A 20,129-nucleotide genomic window follows, 5' to 3' on the forward strand; every position below is an offset into this window, starting at 1 on the left:
CATAACTTCCTCCCCAGGATCTGTAGGGAGGGACGTGGTCTTTCTCCCTGTCCCTCAGTGGTTCACACCGGGCGGAGTGTGGGGAAGGACAGGCGGCTGCGGGTGTAGCCCAGCTGCCAAGTTTTTCAAAGGAAGTAAGGACTTTTGGTTGGCAGGGCAGTTGCTTTCACATCTGTTCTTTTAGGATTCTCTGCAGTTGCTCAACACACTGTGACCGGGCTTACCCCTTTCCTTGTCCAAAGTCCTGTCCCGGAGGCCTGGCAGAGGCTGGGGCCAGGGGGTGGTCATGGGAGCCAGCCCCCTGCCTCCTGGTAGGCTGTGCCACCAACAGGATGCAGGGTTGTTCATCTTTCCTTGTCTGGCATTGGAACTGGGACAAGGAGCAGCTGTTTAGATCTCTACACAGGCAGGACAGTGGCTAAGGGAGCCGACTTTGGGAGCAAAGATGCTGTTTACTTCTTAGCACATGTGTTTTTTTTGGAGTGGTTTGGTAGCTCACCCCAAGTCACCCCTTAGGACCACCACTGATTAGGAGTGAAGGCCCTTGTTCCATCTTGTAACTTGGAGGATATAAGTGAAGGAGTGAGCCAGAGCATCTCCATATGTTTCCCGCCTGAGCAGGGAAGGGATCTTAGCACATCTCTGAGTCTGCAGTCAACCGAGAAGAGATGAAGGCAGAGGCGCGGGAGGTGAGTCGCTGCACTGGAATGCAACCCCCTTGGGCCCCAACCCAGCAGTGTGAAAAGTCCATCTGGGAGGAGGGTGAGTGACGGGACCACAAGCTTGTGCCTGCCTCAGCGAGGCTGTCTCCTTGAGGATCTCACTTTGGTCCCCCTGGCCCAGCGCATGGAAGAGCTGAGGGCCTGAAGGAGGGGCAGCCAGGAGACGTGATGCCAGTACTGGGCCAGACTGCTCTGTCCTCCCAGGCCGAGTGAGTGCTGCTGTCTGCACAGAGAGTGGGTTCTGTTTTTCTGCTCTGCATTCTTGTTAGAAGACTCTGGGGGCAGATCAGTTTGGCAGAAATGTACAAAGCCCTCTTGAGTGCCTGGTGCTTGGTGGTGGTGGTGGGGGGGATGCTGCTGGAAGAGAAGAGGTCACCCCTCCCCCCGTCACTCCTGATCATGTAGGGATGCTGCAGTGCCAGTGCATCAGTCCAGTCTTGACGGGGGCTGGAGGATGCGCTTCCGAGGTGGCTCAGACGTGTGGGTGGCAGGTCGATGCTGGCTGTGGGCAGGAGGCCTCAGTTCTTACCACAGGACTGCTTGAGTGCCCTCATGGGCAGCTGGCTGGCTTCCCCTAGCGTGAGTAATCCAAGGGGGAGCAAGGTGGAAGCCGCAGTATCTTTCATAACTTCAGAAGACAAGCATGTGATGTCTATGGTATTTTGTTGGTCACCCAGGTAATGTGGGAGGGCACCATACAAGGGCGTGGATACCAGGAGGCAAGGGTCACTGGGGCTGCCTACCGCCGTGGCCCCAGCAGCTTCCAGCTCTTATTCTCCCAGCCTAGTGAAATGAGAGCATCTTTTTTTTTTTCATTGAGTTCCTACAAAAGTCCCAGAATTGAGCATTTTAAGTCACCTGCCACTTTAGGGGTCACTCTTTGAGTCACTCTAGGGGAAGCCAGCCAGCATGTCATGAGGACACTCGAGCAGTCCTGTAGTGAGAACTGAGGCCTCTTGCTCACAGCCAGCATTCCTGCCCATTCCCCAGTGGACACTGACCAGAAGCCCACCCCTGAAGGGCTGACTACCCGTAGGAACAGGGAGCTATTACTGGACGTGGAAGCTGCGGAAGGAGTAGGGCAGTGTGTATCCTCTAAGGAGAGCCCTGTGGTCCAGAGGAGGTGACAATGGGACATTGCTTCCGGAAAGGTGGCATTTGTCCTTGTCTTGGCAGGATGAGTAGCATTTTAACCATCCCAAGTGGCAGGAAGGCCTGAGCCAGGGCACAGCGAGGTGAGGCAGCTGGATCGTGGGGTCACGGGAGATCAGGCTGCAGAGATGACTTGGGCCAGGCATGGTGGTGGGTCAAGCGGAGGAGCCAGGATTTGACTCAGGAGACACCAAGAAGCCATGGAAGGTCTCTGACCAGGGCAGGCATGCAATAGAGCCAGGATCTAGAGAACACCCTCTGTCTGGCCTTCCTTGTCTTCGGCTATAATTGAGCACTTACCGTGTACCCTACACACATTTCTCACTTAACCCTCACAGCCTCCCAAGGTGTTGGATGACATCACCCTGACTTTATGATGGGCCAAGGTCCCTCAATGGGGCCTCTGACTGCAGAGCTCTCGGCCTCTTCATCCCATATTCATGGGACAAAGGACTGTCATGAGAGTGAATCACCAGCCTGATTGCTTGGACCCTTCTCAGGGCTCCTCTGGGGTGTGGCAACTCTCGTATGGATGGTTTCCATGTCCACACTCCCTCCCAGACATCTGCCTGGGGTGCTGTGGGGTTTCTTCCCTAGGGGGAAGGGCTTGACATCTGGGTTTGTCAACTGGGGCCAAACTATTTGCTCAGTGTTCAGTGTTATTTGTCTCTTGGCCGACTGCCAACCATGCCTGCCTTGTTTTCGTTGCAGTTTTATTCCATCTTGCCCACCATTTCACGGCCTTGCCACTCTCTTGTGTGGGGACTGGTGGCTCCCACGCAGCAGCCAGGCACTGACTAGGCCATCTCCCTGGCCTGAGATACCCTCTCGTGGGCCTCTTCCTCCTCTAGGTGGGTGAGGTCTCTCTCCCTTGAGCTCTGGACCACGTATCTTGCCTTCAAGGATGCCCCTCCCAGATCTTTGTGCCATGTCATCGGTGGGCACATCTTAGCCTGGAGCTTGCCTGGCAGGGGGTGTGTCCAAGTCATGCTTGTGTCCCCAGCACCCGAGACGGGTCTTGCCCACAGGGAGGAGAGGGGGTGTTGCGGAGTGAGAGGGGAGGGGCTGGTTGTGCTGTGCGCCTGGCACCTTGAGTGAAGGAAAGCCAGCCTTCCCGGCCTGAGGCTGAGGAAGCCCACAGCTGCCCCTCCCTGGGGGGAGTTTCTCCAGCAGGAGCAGCTTGACTCCAGGGAAGCCATTCTTTGCACCTGGGGAGGGTCATGATGTGAGTGATTGAAAGCACCAGCTATAGAGTCAGACAGACCTGAGTTTCAGTTCTGGCTCTTCCCGTTGTTTCTTTTTTTGTTTTAGCTGTGTGTGCTTGCGCGAGTGAGTAACCACTCTGAGTCTCAGTTTTCTCTCTACAGAATGGGCATGATAGCAGGACCTCCTCCTGAGGCTGGGCATGGTGCCCAGCACACAGTCAGTGTTTAAATGCTGACCCCAGGTCCTGCCTGCTTGGACCTCACAGTTGGTGTGAGGGGTGGGGTGCCAAGTGCCCAGTGACTGGGGCTCAGGGTGCAGCAGGCTGGCAGGGAAGAGTGCCTCCTCTGAGGAAGGAGCTGGAGGGGAGACATGGGGAGGGCGAGGCTGGGGAAACTGGGCTCCGTTCTCTTGTCTGGAGGAGGAAATGGCAGCCCACTCCAGTATTCTTGCCTGGAGAATCCCTTGGACAGGGGAACCTGGCGGGCTGCCGTCCATAGGGTTGCAAAGAGTCAGATACGGCTAACGCGATTTAGCTCACCCTTCTTTGTTACTGAACAATAGGGCTTACTGTCAGGATACAAGGTAGAAAATGACCCCAGGTCCCCGTGTCACATGTTCAGGGGATGCCCTGTGGACCAGGAGCTGCGTCTCTGCGCCCTGCTCCCTTCCTATCTCCTGCCTCACCGCTGAGCACCCCACCATTCCAGAAGGGAAGCTGAGGCCTGACATTGGAAGGGGAAACTGGAGCTTGATGAGTGGCTTCCAGGGACGCAGGGGTGCTGGGGTTCTCTGGGGGCTCTTTGGAATAGGGATTTCAACCCGGGGCCTTAACCTCGGCCCCTGGCCTGGCCCCAGCATGGGGCAGGGGGCAGCTGTGAGATGGAGAGGTGGCAAGCCAGGCTGGAGACCTTTGATCTCTCAGAGACGGATGAGGCCCCCTCGCTGTGTGGGTGGAGAAACTGAGGCTCAGGGCCCTGTGTGAAAGGTGGAGCCAGGAAGAGGCTCCCTGGAAGGCTTCTGTTGCCTCTTAATTGCTCATTAAGGCGCTGCTCACCCCCTGCCTCCAGCCAGCGTCACCGGGCTTCTAATGCAGGCTTTGGGTTCTTGTTTTATTTTTACTTTATGAAAATTGTTCCAGTTTGAAGCTTCCAATTTCCATGAGGTCATTGGAGCCGGGAGCCTGGCCTGACGGCTCCCCCCACTCCTGTCGAGGGCTCTTGCTGTAGCTGGGAGAGGGGCCCCCGCCTGCATGCCCCGAGAGGCGCTGAGCTGAGGGCTCAACGTTAGCCTTTCTGCTGCTCCCGCCGCCAGAGCAGGAAGTTGTGGGTCCAGATGTGAGTCATTCTCATTAGGTAGCCGGTGGAAGGAGCCTTCACGTGTGTGAGTCTGGACGCTGGCCAAGGAGGGGCAGGCGACGGTCACCTCTGAGCAGGCCCTGACCCTTGCCCAGCTGTTGGGGGGCCCTGGAGGAAAGCCAGGTAAAGAGGGCAGAGGGGATGGGGCGCCATCTGTCCTAGAAGCCTGGGGCCCCTGGGCAGCACCCCTCCCCACCAGGCAGGCCTGGCCAGGGCGAGGGTGGACACGATCTGGACTGGCGGTAGGGGAGGCTTTGGATGGCCAGGTGTGGGGCCTCCTGGACAAGGTCACTGACTTGTCTCAGCCTGACAAGAAGCTGCTGTTACGACTGTGGTGGTGGTCATTTGGCTCGGTCCACCTAGACTGCCGTGACCCACAGACTCTCAGGTGTCCACATTTCTCTTCAAGGTTGTAGCTGCACATTTACAAGTACACTTTACTTTTCTCAGTGAAAGTAAAAGTGAGCGGGGGAAGAGCAATTAAATTTATTTTGTTAGATTAAAAAGAAATACACCAAAACCACACTCTGAAAGTGATGCATGCCTAAGAGACAAAGAACAAGATGCCTGAAGAAAATGGATGGAACAGTCTCTCTTTACCTCCAAGTCCTCTCAGCCCAAAGCTCTGGGACTAGCAATATGGACCATGGGGAGTGGGTCCTTCTGGATCTTTCTGCCTGTTCATCCAAACACAGACACAGGGCAAAGCAAGCGGCTCTTGTCCATGTCATCACGTGAGGGTTAGGACAGCGGGCCCTGGCCGGCCCCTAAGGGAGGGGATAGGGAGGGGGAGAGAAAGCTGAGGCCAGGGCTGGACCTCCAAGAGACAGACCCCCCTGGCCCCAAGGCCTAGATGGATGGCCGCAGCCCAGACTGGCTTTGCCTGCAATGGCTGTGTGACCGTGGCCTGTCACCGGCTCTCTCCACCACAGACACGGGAGTGGACGATGTGAGGGGTGACTAGACCACCGTTTCTCAGGGTAGTGGGCCCTGCTTCTCAGCTGGTTTTAGCCATGTGGATGAATGTGCTTAAAATGTAGGTATTCATTTTAACGTGTTTCAGAAAAGGAAAAAAAAAAATCTGTAAATAGGACCTGTGACTTCATGCATGTATTTTTGGCTTGGACAGGGCTAAAGAAGACACAGAAATGAAACGGGGAGACTTAAGAGGAAGTGTAGTGGGGTTGGCTCCGCAGGAAGTGTGGGCGTCCAGCGGGTGCGGAGTCTGGAAGGCTCATCTGAGCGCCTGGTTTCTGGCCCGGCTGCGGGCCTCCCCCCTCCAGATGGGCCCTGGCTTCCTGGAGTTTTCCTGTGGCTCCGGGTGTGGGGGAGGAGGACTCTCAGGTTGTGCAGCCTCTGCCCTCCTGGGGAAGGCGTGAACTTCATGGGGGAGTCTCCAGGGGTAATTCATTGAAAACAAGAGTCTGTTTGCTGGCGACCATTTCCCCAGGGGTGAGGTAGGGGGTGAAGGGCAGTCGTGGGGCCTCTTTGCCAGGAGTAGGTCTGGGGACAGGCAGGCTTCCTGTGGGCCCTTTGGGGATGGGGGCTGGTACAGTGGGGGTGAGGGGCAAAAATGGGGCTTCCAAAAAGCCAAAGGTGCTTTTTCAGAGGAGACAGAGGCCCGACTTGATGTTACTTTGGGGATGTGCGTCCCTTTACAGTTTGTAATTACTGCTTTAGCCCGTTCCCTGCCTACCCACCCCTTCCAACCCCCACCTCCTGGTGTGGTAGTGTTGTCTGCCCCCCGTTAGTGGAGGGGAAGCCCGAGGTCTTGTCCTGGGCCGCACAGGGAGCCAGCCAGTCCTTGGGGCATCCATTGGCGTGCGCTGCCTCTCAGGGCGAGCCGCCATGTTTGAGGCCTGGCGTGGGGTCGGGATGCTGCACCTCGTCTTTGGAGGGGCTGGTTGGGGGAGTGCGGCCGAACGGGCTTTGGGTGGCTTTGGAGGGCCCTGGGGCCGAGCTTTCCTGGTGGAGGGTCTTGTCTGCCCCCACCTCGGGGTAGCCAGGGCTGAGTCAGGGCTCTCGCCCCAGTGGGGCCTGCGTTCTTGGACACGCGCTGGCGTCCTGCCTCCGTGGGGAGGTGCATGACCCAGCCCTTGGCATTTTCTATGACTTGCCATCCCAGCACTGCTGGGTCATCAAGTGGTGGCCCGTGGCCTGTCCCTCACCTCTCTCCTCCTGCCGTGGGCACGTTTACACTGAGCTAAAGGCAGCTATCCACGTCTTATTGCCTAGGCTGAGGTCAGTGCTTAAGTCAGCCGGGAAAGTTCAGGGTCTCTCAGGAAGCCAGCAGAGGGGTCACCCCAGGCAGGGTCTCTGAGTCAGTGTGGCCACGTCCAGCCTTTGGTGGGGTCAGGTCTTAGGGATGAGTGGGAAGTGCCAACGGCATTTCTTTTCCTTTAAAAGACCGCAGTAGCCAAGAGCTGGGAGGTAATTTGGCTCAGTGAGTCAGGCCTTGGTATGGGAACAGCAACCAGAGAAGCAGGGTCTTCTGGAGGCCATCAGGTCCAGCCCCCTGCCTCCAGGCAGAGCTGGATTAAGGCCTGGGTTCAGTGCCCCCTCCGCCGTCTCCTGGCAGTGGGCAAGATGAGCAGGGGATTGAGGTAGTTTCTTGCATCTGTGAAATGGGTCACGCATGGTACCCAGGGTGCTGGGTAGTTCTAGAATAAAGGAAGGAGTGTGCATGGCATGGCCAGCACGGAGAAGCCGCCGCCCCCGCGGAAGTGTTTGTCGTTACTGTTGTGCAGCTGTGTTTGGGGCTCTCTCCCCCGTCCTGCCTTGGGTGGGAGGGTGGGCATCCTTGGAGAAGGGAACCTGGGAGGGGAGGGGAGGCTGGGCAGGGCCGGCTGAAGGGTATTGCTGAGGGGCCTCCCTGTAGCCCTTGGGGTAGTCACAGTCTCTGGGTTTCTCAGTTTTCTCCTCTGTAAAATGGCAGCACCCAGGCAGGTTGCTGGTAAACTTAAGGCCTGAAAAATGCTTCCCAGGCATCCGAGACCAGCAAACTGAGGCCTCCCGTGTTTCTGTCAGTGGCGAGCCCCCTTCCTTTGCCCGAGGGGCCCAGCAGCTCTGCCCCTGCCCTCCCAGCCCAGGCTCACTTGTGGAGTCTTCACTCGCCCACCTGTGGCTCCTCCTGCCATCACCTTCCAAAGAGGGTGGCCCGGTGCCCACCTGACAGCCATCGACATCCGGCTCAACCTGCCATGGCCCACGGATTTCGCAAGGGGCTCTGTCACGGCCGGGGCCTTGCTCAGTGCCTGGCGTGGGCCTGCGGGGCTGCAGCATCTCTGCTCCCCAGGCGCCCCTTTGCCCACATCCCCACCCACTGCACCTCTAGCACGACAGGGCCTCAGGATGGGGCGGGGCGGGCTGAGTGAGCCCGCTTTGTGAAAAGTCACCTTTTCACCGAAAGACGGCTGAAAGCCTCCTCTCTGGCGACCCTTCTCCCCGCGAGGGCCGGGGCCACCTCCGTGTGCTGATCTCTTTGATGGTCTTGCTTCATCGGTGTTTTCTGAACAGAGTGCTGTGCTGGGGGCTAGACTGAGCCCACCCTGGGTGAAGAGCGACTGGGACGGCTGACCTTGAGCCTGGAAACGAGGCCTGTGGGGTTCCTGCATTCCCCTAACACACAGATGGATCAATTCCTCCTGTCCCGTTTGCGTTCAAACCCCTTCTCCTGGCTTTCGCCCGTCCCCACCCCCCATCCTTGCCCCACCTCTAGATCTGTCTGCTGAGCTGGGCTGGGGGGGTGATGGTGGGGGTGCCTGTGATGTGGGGGAATGCGTGCCACTTGTGGGTGGCGAGCAGCATAGCGGGCCTGGCTTTCAGGCATCAGGAGGCCCCCAGGGGAGATGCAGGCAGTGGTGCCACCCCCCATCTTCGGGACCCAGAGTACTGGGTGAAGGCCTCTGTCTTCAGGATCCGAGCCTCCTTGCCCTTGAAAGTGGCTTAGTTCACCACCTCAGGTGCAGCCGACTTGGGTCCGGGGCTCCTGCTGTCACTGGTTGGCCGAGCGGGGAGAGGGCCAGGATCCTGGGGTGCGGCCCCCTCCCTACACAGGTGGGGAAACAGGCCCAGACGCTGGTGTGCTTTCCCGGTCAGAGTTGTGCTGGAGGCACGTTTCCCCTGGGTGCACTCAGCAGGGAGCTGTGGGTTTGGGGTGGCCAGCCCCTCTTTCTGCCTCAGTCTCCCCATCTCTGCAGTAGTCAGATTGACTCTGCCTCCCATCCACCTCCCTGCCGTGCGGGCCAGGGAACCCCCAGGTCTGCCCATCCCTGCTCCCGGAGCCCTACTCCTCAGGCATCTCCTTCAAGCCCCCATCTGGCTCTGGGAGGAGGAGCCCTTTGAAGTTGGCTGGAGGCATTACTTTAATGGGGCCCTGGCCTAATGGGGAAGCGTCTTGTTTTGAAACACCCAGACTCCCTGGAGCCGCTGCCCAGGTTCCCTGGGGACGGGATGCCTCGGCGCCTCCCACTCAGGCCTGGGACTGGGGCTGGCACCCTGGGATCTCTCTGCCAGTCTGCTTTCTGGCAGGGGAGTGAGAGAAGAGAAAAACTGCCTTTTGGGGGCTGATGGCAAGTGAGGTTTTGCTGTGAGGGCTTTGTCTCAGGCACCCTGGTCCTCAGCTATGTTCCTGCCCCGCAAAGCCCACCTCTCTCTCTCTTCTGGGCTGGAGATGATGGAGTGGGAGTGACATCAGTTTCTCCGGCCCACCCCTCCTGTGTGGAGCCGGCTGTGGTGGCCCCACATAACGGCACTCCCTGGGTGCCAGCCTCTGGGTCAGGCCCCTGAGCCTTAGGTACCATCACACGTCCATCCTGCAAATGAGGAAACCGAGGCCCAGAGAGGTCAATTAATGTGCCTCAGGTCACCCAGCCTCTCTGATGTGGAGCTGGGGGTTCTTGCTCGTTTGGTCTCAGAGCTTGTGCCTCTCAACCACTAGGCTTTCCTGGGTTTACAATTGCTTGGCCTGAAGCTGGGCCCTCGCCCACCCTGGCATTTCTTCGCCTCGAGGGGCTTACGTGGCCCGCGTCTAGTCTCTCCCCTCCCCGCAGCAGGGGCTCGCAGGGACCCTGCACCCATCTTGTTTGTTGTAGCCCCAGCACCTCACCTGGTACCTGGTGTGGGCAGGAGCCTGGTGAGCACCCGTTGGATGGCAGCTCAGGGGCCTTGGGCTGGGGTAGAAACAGCACCGCAAGGTCAGCCCCCTTCCCCGTGAGAAGTTTCTGGATATTATAAGGAGTTTTCATAGCCATTAGGTCATTTCACTGCCAGAACAGCCCGGGGAGCCAGGGAATGTGTTTGTTCCCATCGCTCAGGTGAGAATCGGGAGACCTGAGAGGCAGGTGACCCACCAAAGCTCATGCAGACAGGACTAGCGACACCAGGCTCGGGGCCCAGGCTCCGCAGTCCAGGGCAGGCTGTTTTTGACTCAGTTCATGAGTTTGGGGGGTGAGGGTCCCCGGTGTGCCAGGCGGTGTTGGGTCCTGAGAGCGGGGCAGTGTGCGGCCAGACACCGGCCTTGGGAGAGGCGGTGGCAGGCCAGGATTCCTGTGCTGTGGTGGGACGCGCAGGCTCTGAGTCCAGGTTGGGCAGCCCTTCTGGAGGAGGTGGCCGCTCAGCCTGGCTCTGCAGGACGTGTAGGAGTTTGCCAGGCGGAGGGAGCTGGGGCTGGAGAGGTAGGCAGCGCTCTTAGGCTGCCGGAGCCTGGAGACAGAAGGGTGGGGCTTGTTTGGGGAACTGAAAAAAGTCAAATCTCACAGCCACAAAGAGGGCCTCAGGAAGCACTGGAGGAGTGTGTTGGGCAGGGGTGAGTAGGACGGAGCTCATTGACCGTGGGGTGGCAGACAGGTGAGGGGAGGCCTTGGGGAAGATCCCAGGGGAGGCTTGGGTTTGGGGGAGCATGTGGCTGCCGTGGACCTAGGCTCCATCATGGCGACTGCCTGTGCCCAGGGGAGGCTGGCTCTGGAAGACCAGTCTGTGAAGGGAAGGGGTGGGCTAGGAATGGGGGCACTTGGGCTCGGGGGAGAGCCATGGGGAGGGGTGCCTGAGCCCCTGTGTTTGTGGCTCCGGAAGCCAGGCTGTGGTTTCAGGGGGTGTGAGGGAGGTCGGCTGGGGCTGCTTCCCTTGCAGAAGGGCTCTTCCGGGCTCCGGGCTAGGCCTTCACCAGGCAGCCCTTCCCCTTCTCCCCACTGATGTGCCCCCTTGACCTCACACCGTTCTCAGGAAGCCTTGAGGAAGGGGGGTCTCGGCCCCTTGGATGAGGGCTGGGTTCTGTGGTGGGGGTCTCTGGGCAGTGGCTTCGGGAGCCGGACTCAGCAACAATTCCTCGCTGGGCTCCATGGGTGCAAGGGGAGGCCGTGAGCCCCGTAGGGCCTGCTGAGTTCTGTGTGGGGATGCCTCTCCATCTGCCTGTCCCGCTCACCTCTCTGCAGCGAACTTCTCTAGTCGCCTGAGCAAGGAGGGACCTCGCAGGCCCTGGGGGCCTTTCCTGCCCTGGGAGGAATCAGGCCCAGAGAGGGCTTAGAGGCAGAGCTCTTTAGGTCTCTGTCCCCTGCACTGCTTTGCTTGCAGCAGGTGGGGAGACTGAGTCAGGGAGCACTTCGAAGCAAGGCATGGGAGAGGCAGGAAGTAGGACAGGAGGGTCTCTCCTGGTTGCTTAGTGTCCTCTTCCACTTTCTCTTCCCCAGGGCGGATTGTTTCTCCAGCTGAAGACTGCCTGAGCGCAGGGTCTCCTCCCGTCTTCCCCGCACCCTACCCTGAAGGTGAGACTCAGGGCTGGTCCCCGTGTGCCCGCCCATCCAACCCAGCCCAGGGTCGGGTGGTGGTGGAGGAGTTGGGCCCCAGTTTCAGGGAGCTCCCAGGCTGTCAGGAAAGGGGCAGACAGTGACCTCTGTTCATGATGCTTCTTGGGGGAAGGTCCCTGAGTTGAGATGCTGGAATCAGCATTTCCCAAAGAGGATTCATTAGAGATCTAATGAGAAAAGAGCCTCATGAACCAAGAAGACTGACAAGTGTTTACTCGTGTTTATTAATTCAGCAGTTTTGCTTTCTTACAGGACTTCTCAGAATCTTTAATTCGCTAATGTGTACAGCCTATCTTTGAAAGTGAAAGTGGTGGTTGCTCAGTCATGTCAGACTCTTTGGTACCCCATCGACTGTAGCCCACCGAGCTCCTCTGTTCATGGAATTCTCCAGGCAAGCATACTGGGATCGAAACTGGGTCTCCCACATTGCAAGCAGATTTTGGATCTTCCCTGGTGGCTCAGTTGGCAAAGAGTCTGCCTGCAATGTGGGAGACCCGTTTGATCCCTGGGTCGGGAAGATCCCCTGGAGAAGGGCATGGCAACCCACTCCAGTATTCCTGCCTGGGAAATCCCATGGGCAGAGGAGCCTGTTGGGCTACAGTCCATGGGATCGCAAGAGTCAGACATGACTGAGCAACTAAGTCTTGGATATCTTGAGAGAAAGAGGAAGAGAATGGTAAGGCCTATGCTGCCTGTGACTAGAGACTGGGGGGTATGTGGCCCCGCATGTGCGGCTCCGTGTGCATGGCTGTGTGTGTGTGCTTTTCATGGCCTTGCGGTTGGACAGAGCACACATCAAGAGATGCCGCTGTGGGGTTTGGACGGAGCCTGGGCCTTGGAGTGGGCAGTTCTGAGTTCGCATCCCAGCTAGGAGGCTTTGGACAAGTAGCTTGAGATCGCAGAGTTGGTTCCCCTGGCTGAAAGTAGAGTGCGAGCACCCGCAACCCACCGTGGGGGTCAGGAGGCAAGGACTTCACCTGTTTGCAGCAGGTGCTCAGAGGCTGATGGGTCAAGGACGCCTGCGGGCTGGTTTCCTGCCCTCTGTCTCCCCGTCGGGTTCGGGGTGTGCAGAGCATGCCTTGAGGGAGGGGTATTGTGCTTTCTCTCCTCTCCGCAGCCCTAGAGGCCTTGGGGGTGAGGACCCGATGCTGCCTGGAGGCTCTCTCTGGCTCAGGCCCACCTTCCTTGACCCAGTGGACAGGTGCTCTCTTGAGCCCAGCAAGGCACCGCTTAGAGAGTCAGCCTCTGCGAGGATGACCCTGCTCAAGCCTCAGAAAGCAGCTCAGAGGGGCTGGCGCTGCTCTGTCCACTCCAGAGGCCACGCCACTTCCGGAGAGAGCTCTCTGACCTCTTCAATGCTGACCTCTTCAGTGCTGTGGCCTGTGACCGCATCTGGGCTGCCTCTAGCCCTCGAGGCCCTTTCTGTCGCCCTAATAGAGCTGTCCTCTTGACTTGGGCATGCTGTGCCAGGTGCAGCCCCCACACTCTGCCTGCATCGCCTCCACTGAATCCCCTCAAAGTGCTGGGCATTCAGAACATTATTCCCCCATTTTTTTTTTTTCAAATGAGGAAACCGCAGCTCAAAAAGGATAGGTAACTTTTTCAGGGTCGTGCAACTTAGACGTGACGAACCTGGGGTTCACTTTTCTGTTTTTCTTATTTTGTTTGTGTGTGTGTATTCTCAGTCGCTCAGTTGTATCCACTTCCTTGAAACTTCATGAAATGTACCAGCCAGGCTCCTCTGTCCATGGGATTTCCCAAGGAAGAATACTGGTGGGGGTGGCCATTTCCTATTCCAGGGGATCTTCCTGACCCAGGGATTGAACCTGCATCTCTCTGTCTTCTGCTTTGGCAGGTAGATTCTTTACCACTGAGCCACCTGGGAAGCTCTTTGATTTATACACTCTATTTATGTTTGGAAAATCACATGGACAGAGGAGCCTGGTAGGCAACACCCCATGGGGTCGCAAAGAGTCGGACACGACTGAGCGATTAACACACATATTTATGTTTGGGGTATTCACATACGTATTTATATATCTGTGTGCACACACGTATACACCCACTCTGACATGCCAGGAACACGTCTATGTTAATATATTTAGAGTGTCACTTCAGTTATCAATCGCTTTATAGTGCCCTTTGAGTTTCTTCTTGATTTTTTACTTTATGTATTTATGAAAAACCTCTTTATTGAGGTATGAGTGACATACAAAAAGCTGTGCATTTTAATTGTGTACTACTTGATAAGTTTGGAGATATGTATACACCCATGAAACCATCACTACAATCTTTGTTGTACGCCTGTCCCTCACAGCCCAAAGTTTCCTCCCTGCTTTTAATTTATCATTATTATTATTATGCTAAGAACACACAAAATCTACCATGTTGAAAATTAAGTATTCAGTGCAGTATTGTTAATGATAGGCACTATGTATATGATAGATCTTGTTTTTTTCTATTGAAAACTTTAAAAATTACACAAACTATATTATAACCATAGAAATAGAAACTGAAAATGAGAAAATTTGTTCACTCTGTTAAAGTAGCAATTTTGGTGTTTGTGTGTCCTGGTTCCGTCCTAATCCATTCCAGGCGTGACCTTCCCCATGTGGATTTTTCACAGGATACCCAGCCATAGTATGGCTCAAGCTGCTGTATCTTTTTGACAGCTGCATAGGATTCTACTCAGAGAAGGCAATGGCACCCCACTCCAGTAGTCTTGCCTGGAAAATCCCATAGACGGAGGAGCCTGGTAGGCTGCAGTCCATGGGGTCGCTAAGAGTCGGACACAACTGAGAGACTTGACTTTCACTTTTCACTTTCACGCATTGGAGAAGGAAATGGCAACCCACTCCAGTGTTCTTGCCTGGAGAATCCCAGGGACAGGGGAGCCTGGTAGGCTGCCATCTATGGGGTTGCACAGAGTCGGACACGACTGAGGTGACTTAGCAGCAGCAGCAGCAACCAGACAATACCTTCTCCAGACTGATACACACATTGTTTTCAGTCTTTCGTACTTACAAATAATGCTGCAATGAGTAATCTTGTGTGTAAGTCAAATTGCACACATGTGAAAGTGTTTGTAGGATAAATTACTTGCTGTAGGTTTGCCAGGTCAAAAGGTGTGTGTGTACGTTAGTGACTCAGTGAGGTATGACCAGAATGCCCACCCCAGAGGCTGTGCTGAATCTAAAGCCTGCCAGGGTGAGTGTCTGTTTCCCCCCAGTCTGGCCATTGTGAAATGCTTTGGTCTTTGCCAAGTAGATATATAAAAATGGTTTTCCACAGTATTTTTAATTTTCATTTCTGCTATTATGGGTGAAGCCAGTTTCTTTCCAAATGTTTGAGAGATTTGGATTGTCCTTCTGTGAACTTTCTGTTCATACTCTCCTCCCATTTTTCTGTTAAGTTATTGTTCTTTTTGATTTGTAGGAACTCTTTACATATGAGGGAGATTAGCTCCTTGGAATAAAAGTCACAAATGTCTCCATAATCTTCTGTTCATCTTTTGATTTTGCTTTTGATTGCTTTTACTATGTAGAAAAAATTTTTTAATTGTAATGAATTTATCAGTCTTTTCATTATGCTTTTAGGTTTCATGTTGGGTTAGAAAGGACTTAGTCACTGCAGCCTTATTTGAGAATTCTTTCATGGTTTCTTGCCCTTTGGAAATCATCCTAGTATAAATTATGATTCAAGCTTTCTCTCCCTCCTCTGGGTTTTGCTAACTTTTTAAACAGGCAACTAGCAGTGCGGGAGTTCAGACTTAAATCTAAATCTTTCTTGCCGTCTGCAGGACAGTGGCTGCTCTGGGTTAAACCCACCATTACCAGTGGACCCACTGGGTGGGTCATGGGAAGCCCACTGTTCTGACTTCTTGGGCAGGACTAGCACCACAGGAGGTCTCTGAAGGCCAGCTAGACTTCCCCTTTCTGTTCTTCCTTGTCAAGGGGAAAGGGAACAGGAATGAAACATGGGCGTGAACGTGTTTTAGTCTGAAGGGGGAGCCTAGTAAAGGTAGGGCTTAAAGGAGTGAATCACTAATGGTGGAATTTCAGGCAAGAGTGCGGGGAAAATGTAGCTGTTCTTTCTGATATGAGAGCCTGGTTGAGCAGTCAGTCAATCAACACTGCTGCCTGAACACCCGCTGTGCGCAGGGCCCTTTGCACACCTAGGGGGAGCGGGTACTGAAGTCTCTGCCTTCTGAAAACTTGGGCCTGGAGCCGAGTCTGCTCCTGGCCTCTGGCCTGGGTGCTGGCACACAGAAGGTGTTGGTGCACATCTGCTGAAGCCCTGAGTGCAGATCTCTGTCAAGATGAGTGAATGAATAGATGGACTCTTTACAGGCGGTCCCTAACCCTTGTTAGAATTGGCGCAGGAGATGGCAGAGCAGATTTATTATCCCAGGCGGCTGGAACCTTGGGGGTGTTTGTGTTTCAGGGATTGACTAGGTCATGCCTAATCCGGAGGAGAAGCAGAAGGGCAGATTTCAGGAACAAAGAACAATTCCCTACCCCACCCCTAGGATTAGCCCTCTGGGGCCTAGTGACAGCACTTCTTGTTGGGCCTCTGAGATCTGACTTAAAGTACTTCCTTTGCAAGAGGGAGAACCATGGCCCAGATCGGGTAAGGGTTGCAGAGCATGTTGGCAGAGCCGCGGGGGGCGGGGGGTGTGGCTGGGACACAGGTGTCTGGACCCCAGGACTGAGTGGCCACCTGCGCTCCCTGGAGGCTGGGTTGGAGTCAGCCTGGGGGTCTTGGGGAGCAGGGCTGGCTGGGGACTTATGCTGTTGGGGGATTTTGGCTTCTGCCGCTGCCTGGTGGCACTGCAGGCTGTCCCTCGGAGTTGGGGAGGTCAGGGAGAGGGTTGTTAGGGACTCTGCCCCCTGTGCACCTCGGTCTCTCTTGTGGGGATTAATGGCTGGGCTTTCACAGCTCTAGGAACTGAGCTTGCTTCTGGGCACATGTGCTGTATTGTCCTCGCAAACTTGGCCTGTTGGCCACGAGGACCCGTGCCTCACTCTCCCCCTACCTTGGCCATCAGCTTACTGGTGAGAACACAGGCGTGGAGCCTGAGAGCCTCTGCCACTCACATGGCCAAAGGCACAGAGCTGGGACTCGAACCCAGGCCTCCTCCCCGCCGGGCACAGATCACCTGGGGAAGGTGTGGCGTGGCAGGTGCTGCCTGTTCTGCGGGAGGCCTTTTTGCCTGCTCTCACCATCTTATGCCTTAGTGCCAACCCCTACGAAGCCACCCTGCCTGCTTTCTCCAGCTTTCTGCCGGGCTCAGTTTGGCTCATCCGTTTGTCTGTCTCTCAAGCACCCGCCAGGGCCCAGCTGCAGGACATGGACTTAAATCCCACATCAGTTTGGTGAGGCAGAGTGGGGATGTTTGAGAGGCATCTTGGAAGAACTCGACAGGGACAAGTGCCGGGAGAAAAGGGTAGGCAGAGGGAGGCTGGGCTCCCGCACAAGCTATGGCTTGGAGAAGGTTCCCGGGTGCCTCTTTGTGCTGGGCCGGCAGAGCAGCTACTGGCTTCCCCTCTCAGAGCTCTGGGTCTCCTGAGGGAGGTGACATTAACGTGATCAGAAAGTCTGCCAGTCACCCGGCGCTAGGCTGGGGGGCACTGGGCTGGGGGGCTCCTGCCTGCTGCAGTATGGTCACGTGGGCAGAGCGTGGGCACAGGGACTGGCCCAAGAGGCCCAAGTGGGGCCTCTCCTCTCCTTAGGCTTGCCTGCCTGCCCCGCTTCACACCCCAAGGCCCCACTTCCCCTTTCTGGGGCCACCAGGCCCTGTGCAGCAACGGGGCCTGCTAGGGCAGGGCCAGAGGAAGCTGGGCTGGGTTCCTGCCAGTGCTGCTTGGGTGAGGAAGTGGGTATCCTGTCTGTGTCTGTGAAAGCTGGGGTGGGCTAGCACTCCCCTAGGGGTGTGGTAGGGCTGGGAGGGGGCTGCCAGATCAGGCAGTTCTGCTGGCGAAGTGTTTCCTGAGCACCCAGAGGGCCAGTTCCTGCAGTCATAATTTGAGGTCCTAGCACCCTCCTTCCAGGCTCTTCTAGCTGAGGAATGTGGACCCCTGCCCATCAGTATTTGACAGGAAGACCCCAGTCCTGTTCTGGTTGCAGGGAAGGGAGAAGACGGTGTGTGAGGGTAGCTCAGAGGGCTTCCTGGAGGAGGAGGCCCTCCTGGTCTTGCTGGCTATGAGGACGGTCCCTGGCATGGCTGCCTGATCTTGCCCCTGGAAGGCAGAGAGAGGTACTTTGACTGAGTCCACTTTGCCCCCAACCCTCTCTGGAGCCTTGCAAACAGGGAGGGCTGGAAGAGGTTGGCATGTGGAGATGTTCTGGGCTCTGTGGATGTTAGTACTGTGAGGGAGATGGGCAGGATCCTGGGTGGCCTGTATTCAAATCCCGGCTCTGTTTTACTAGCTGTGTGACCTCAGGCAAGTAACTGAAGGTCTCTGTGCTCAGTTCCCACATCCATAAAAGAGACACGGAAGTCTCACCTACAGGGCAGGCATGCGGATTCAGACAGCGCTGAGCACACAGTGAACGCCCAGTAGATTCTCTGATGGTCTTTCCCACTCAGTCACAGGCCCTGGAGACGCAGGGAGCGCGGAGCCCACCGGGGCCGCTTGGGGGAGCAAGCTTGATTCCCCGGCTGTCAGTTTCTGCCTAAGCACATCCCTGGGCTCCCTAACTCCTCTTGCACAGGAGTCTCTGGAGGGCACTGGAGAAGATGCAGGGAGCACCCTGCCTCTTGCAGCCTTGGGCCTCCTGCTGCTCCGGTCAGTCAGGGACCTGGTGGCCAAGGTATAAGACCTAGGTTGGGGTGAGGAGGGTTCCCCAGAGGAGGTCTCAGCCAGGACTGGTTGTGTCTCAGGGGCCTACTCCCACCTCTGAACCAACTTTTCTTGACTTGGATCCTCAAGGGGTCATGAGGGCTTTCCGGACACAGCACACTGGGGCAGGAGGCCTAGCACGGACCTTGGGACTCTTGGTTGCAAGTGCCGGAAGCTCACTCTGGCCTCAGCCGTGGGGGGGCATTGATTGTCCCTTGTGAGTCAACATCTTGGGGTTGCTTGAGCCTCTGACAGAGCTGGATCTGGGGGCCCCGGGGCTATATTCAGGGCTCTCTCTCCAGCTCTCCATGTGGGCTTCCTTGTCACATCTGTCACTGTGTGGCTCCCTTGGCTGCCGGCTCCAGGCTACTGGCAAAGAGAGCATCTTTCCCTCATGGGCCAGCAGAAGTCCCAACGAGGACTCTCACCGGGTCTGGTCCCACGTCCATCCCAGGTGGCACTAGTGGTAAAGAACCCGCCTGCCAATGCAGGAGACGTAAGAGACGCAGGTTTGGTCCCTGAGTTGGGGAGATCCCTTGGAGGGGGGCATGGCAACCCACTCCAGTATTCATGCCTGGAGAATCCCATGGACAGAGCAGCCTGGAGCAGTCCATGGGGTCACACAGAGTCAGACATGACTGAAATGACTTAGTACGCATGCACACACCATCCTTAAACCAGTCGCTGGGGCTTGGGAGAGACTGCTGATAAGCCAGACCTGGGTCACGTGCCCCCCAAACTAGGGGCTGGGGGAGCGGGAGAGGACCGTACCTAGCAGAAGTGGGAAAAGCCTTCCCACTGGACCCTTGGGGAGTCCCCCTCCTTTGTGAGAAGGGGCCGCTCCCCCAACAGCGTTGCTGTGAGGTGGGAGGGACAGCGAGGGAAGCCTGGGACTCCAGCCCCTCCAGGTAACGGGGCCTCAAGGTCTCTGCACTAGATGTCCGTGGAGTTCACACAGGACCTGGGGGATGGGGGTGAGGGAGCGCGGAGGCGGGTGGGCTGGGCCTGGCTTGACCTAGGGTCAGACTTACAGCCAGAGCAGCGCCCGGTGCTGGAGAAACCGCCCTGAGAGGGGATGAACTTCCCGTCACAAGGCCTGTGAGCTGAGGTTGCAGAACGGCAGGAGTTCATCCAGGGGCTCAGAGGGGCCCCCGAGTTGCCAACTGAGCTGGCACTGGCAGAAGAAGGGCCTTGAAACCTGCCCCGACTGAGAGGCCTCTGGGTCTCATTCTGGGGAGAAGCTGGCCTGTGGAGCCCCTGGAGGAGGGCATGGCAACCCACTCCAGTATTCTTGCCTGGAGAATCCCATGGACAGAAGAGCCTGGCAGGCTACAGTCCATGGGGTCACAAAGAGTCGGACACAACTTAAGCGACTTAGCATGCATGCATGGCCTATGGAGATACCCATTGGTGCTGGCTTGTCTGTGGGAGGTAGTACCGTAGCCCTTCCTCCCAGCCTGGCCTTGCACTGCTCTGTTTGTTCCAGAAGCTGGATGGCGTCCCTGGGTGGATCGAGTCCCCATGCCCATGCTGCCCATTGTCCGCCTTCTCGCCCGCCTGCCGTTGCCCAGGAGGTGGCCTAAATAGATCCCCAAGAGAAGTGTTTACCAGGCCTGAGTTTCCGAGGACTCTTTCAGCTAATCCCTCTCTCTCCCTGCCTGGCTCAGCCAGGCTTTGTGTGCCTGGAAGGGCAGGTTGGCATTGGGGGTGAAAGGCCCCATGGGGTGTGTGTGTGTGTGTATGTATGAGTACACACACATGTGGGTGGGGGTGCACTTGTGTGCATCGTGGCCACCCACAGTCTGTTCTGGGGCTGCGCCGGGGGGATGGAGCAGCGGTGGAAAGTTGCCTTGGCCCCTTGGAGTTTGGGTTTCTTAGCCTGGCAGTCCTGGTGCCCTGGGGTTGGCACCCGGCCAGAGACAGTCAGTGTTGTAAATAGTTTTGGCAACTGGTTCAGTCCTTGGGAGCTGCTGCTTCTGGAAGGAGCTCTGTAGGGAAGCCTTTCCCTGTTGACTGAAACCATGAGGCTGGGCCAAGGGGTCCTGGTTT

At 56.6% G+C, this 20,129-nt stretch overlaps 1 protein-coding gene across 11 annotated transcripts in view; it reads left to right on the forward strand.

Annotated features, from left to right (window-relative positions):
* Positions 1-20,129, forward strand: part of ADCY7 (adenylate cyclase 7) — a 63,207-nt gene that overhangs the window by 9,396 nt on the left and 33,682 nt on the right. For 4 of the 11 annotated variants that reach the window (XM_061387133.1, XM_061387135.1, XM_061387136.1 and 1 more), the window contains exon 2: positions 11,122-11,196. The exons of 3 other annotated variants lie outside the window; for them this stretch is intronic. The gene's annotated coding sequence lies outside the window, so the exon portion shown is untranslated. Of the gene's footprint in view, positions 1-4,425; positions 4,559-9,952; positions 10,283-11,121; positions 11,197-20,129 lie in introns of those variants that run through there. 4 more of the 11 variants (XM_061387134.1, XM_061387143.1, XM_061387140.1 and 1 more) reach the window with 4 other exon arrangements.

Source organism: Bos javanicus, chromosome 18 (genome assembly GCF_032452875.1).
Source record: "Bos javanicus breed banteng chromosome 18, ARS-OSU_banteng_1.0, whole genome shotgun sequence".
In the NCBI taxonomy this organism is placed as follows: Eukaryota; Metazoa; Chordata; class Mammalia; order Artiodactyla; family Bovidae; genus Bos; species Bos javanicus.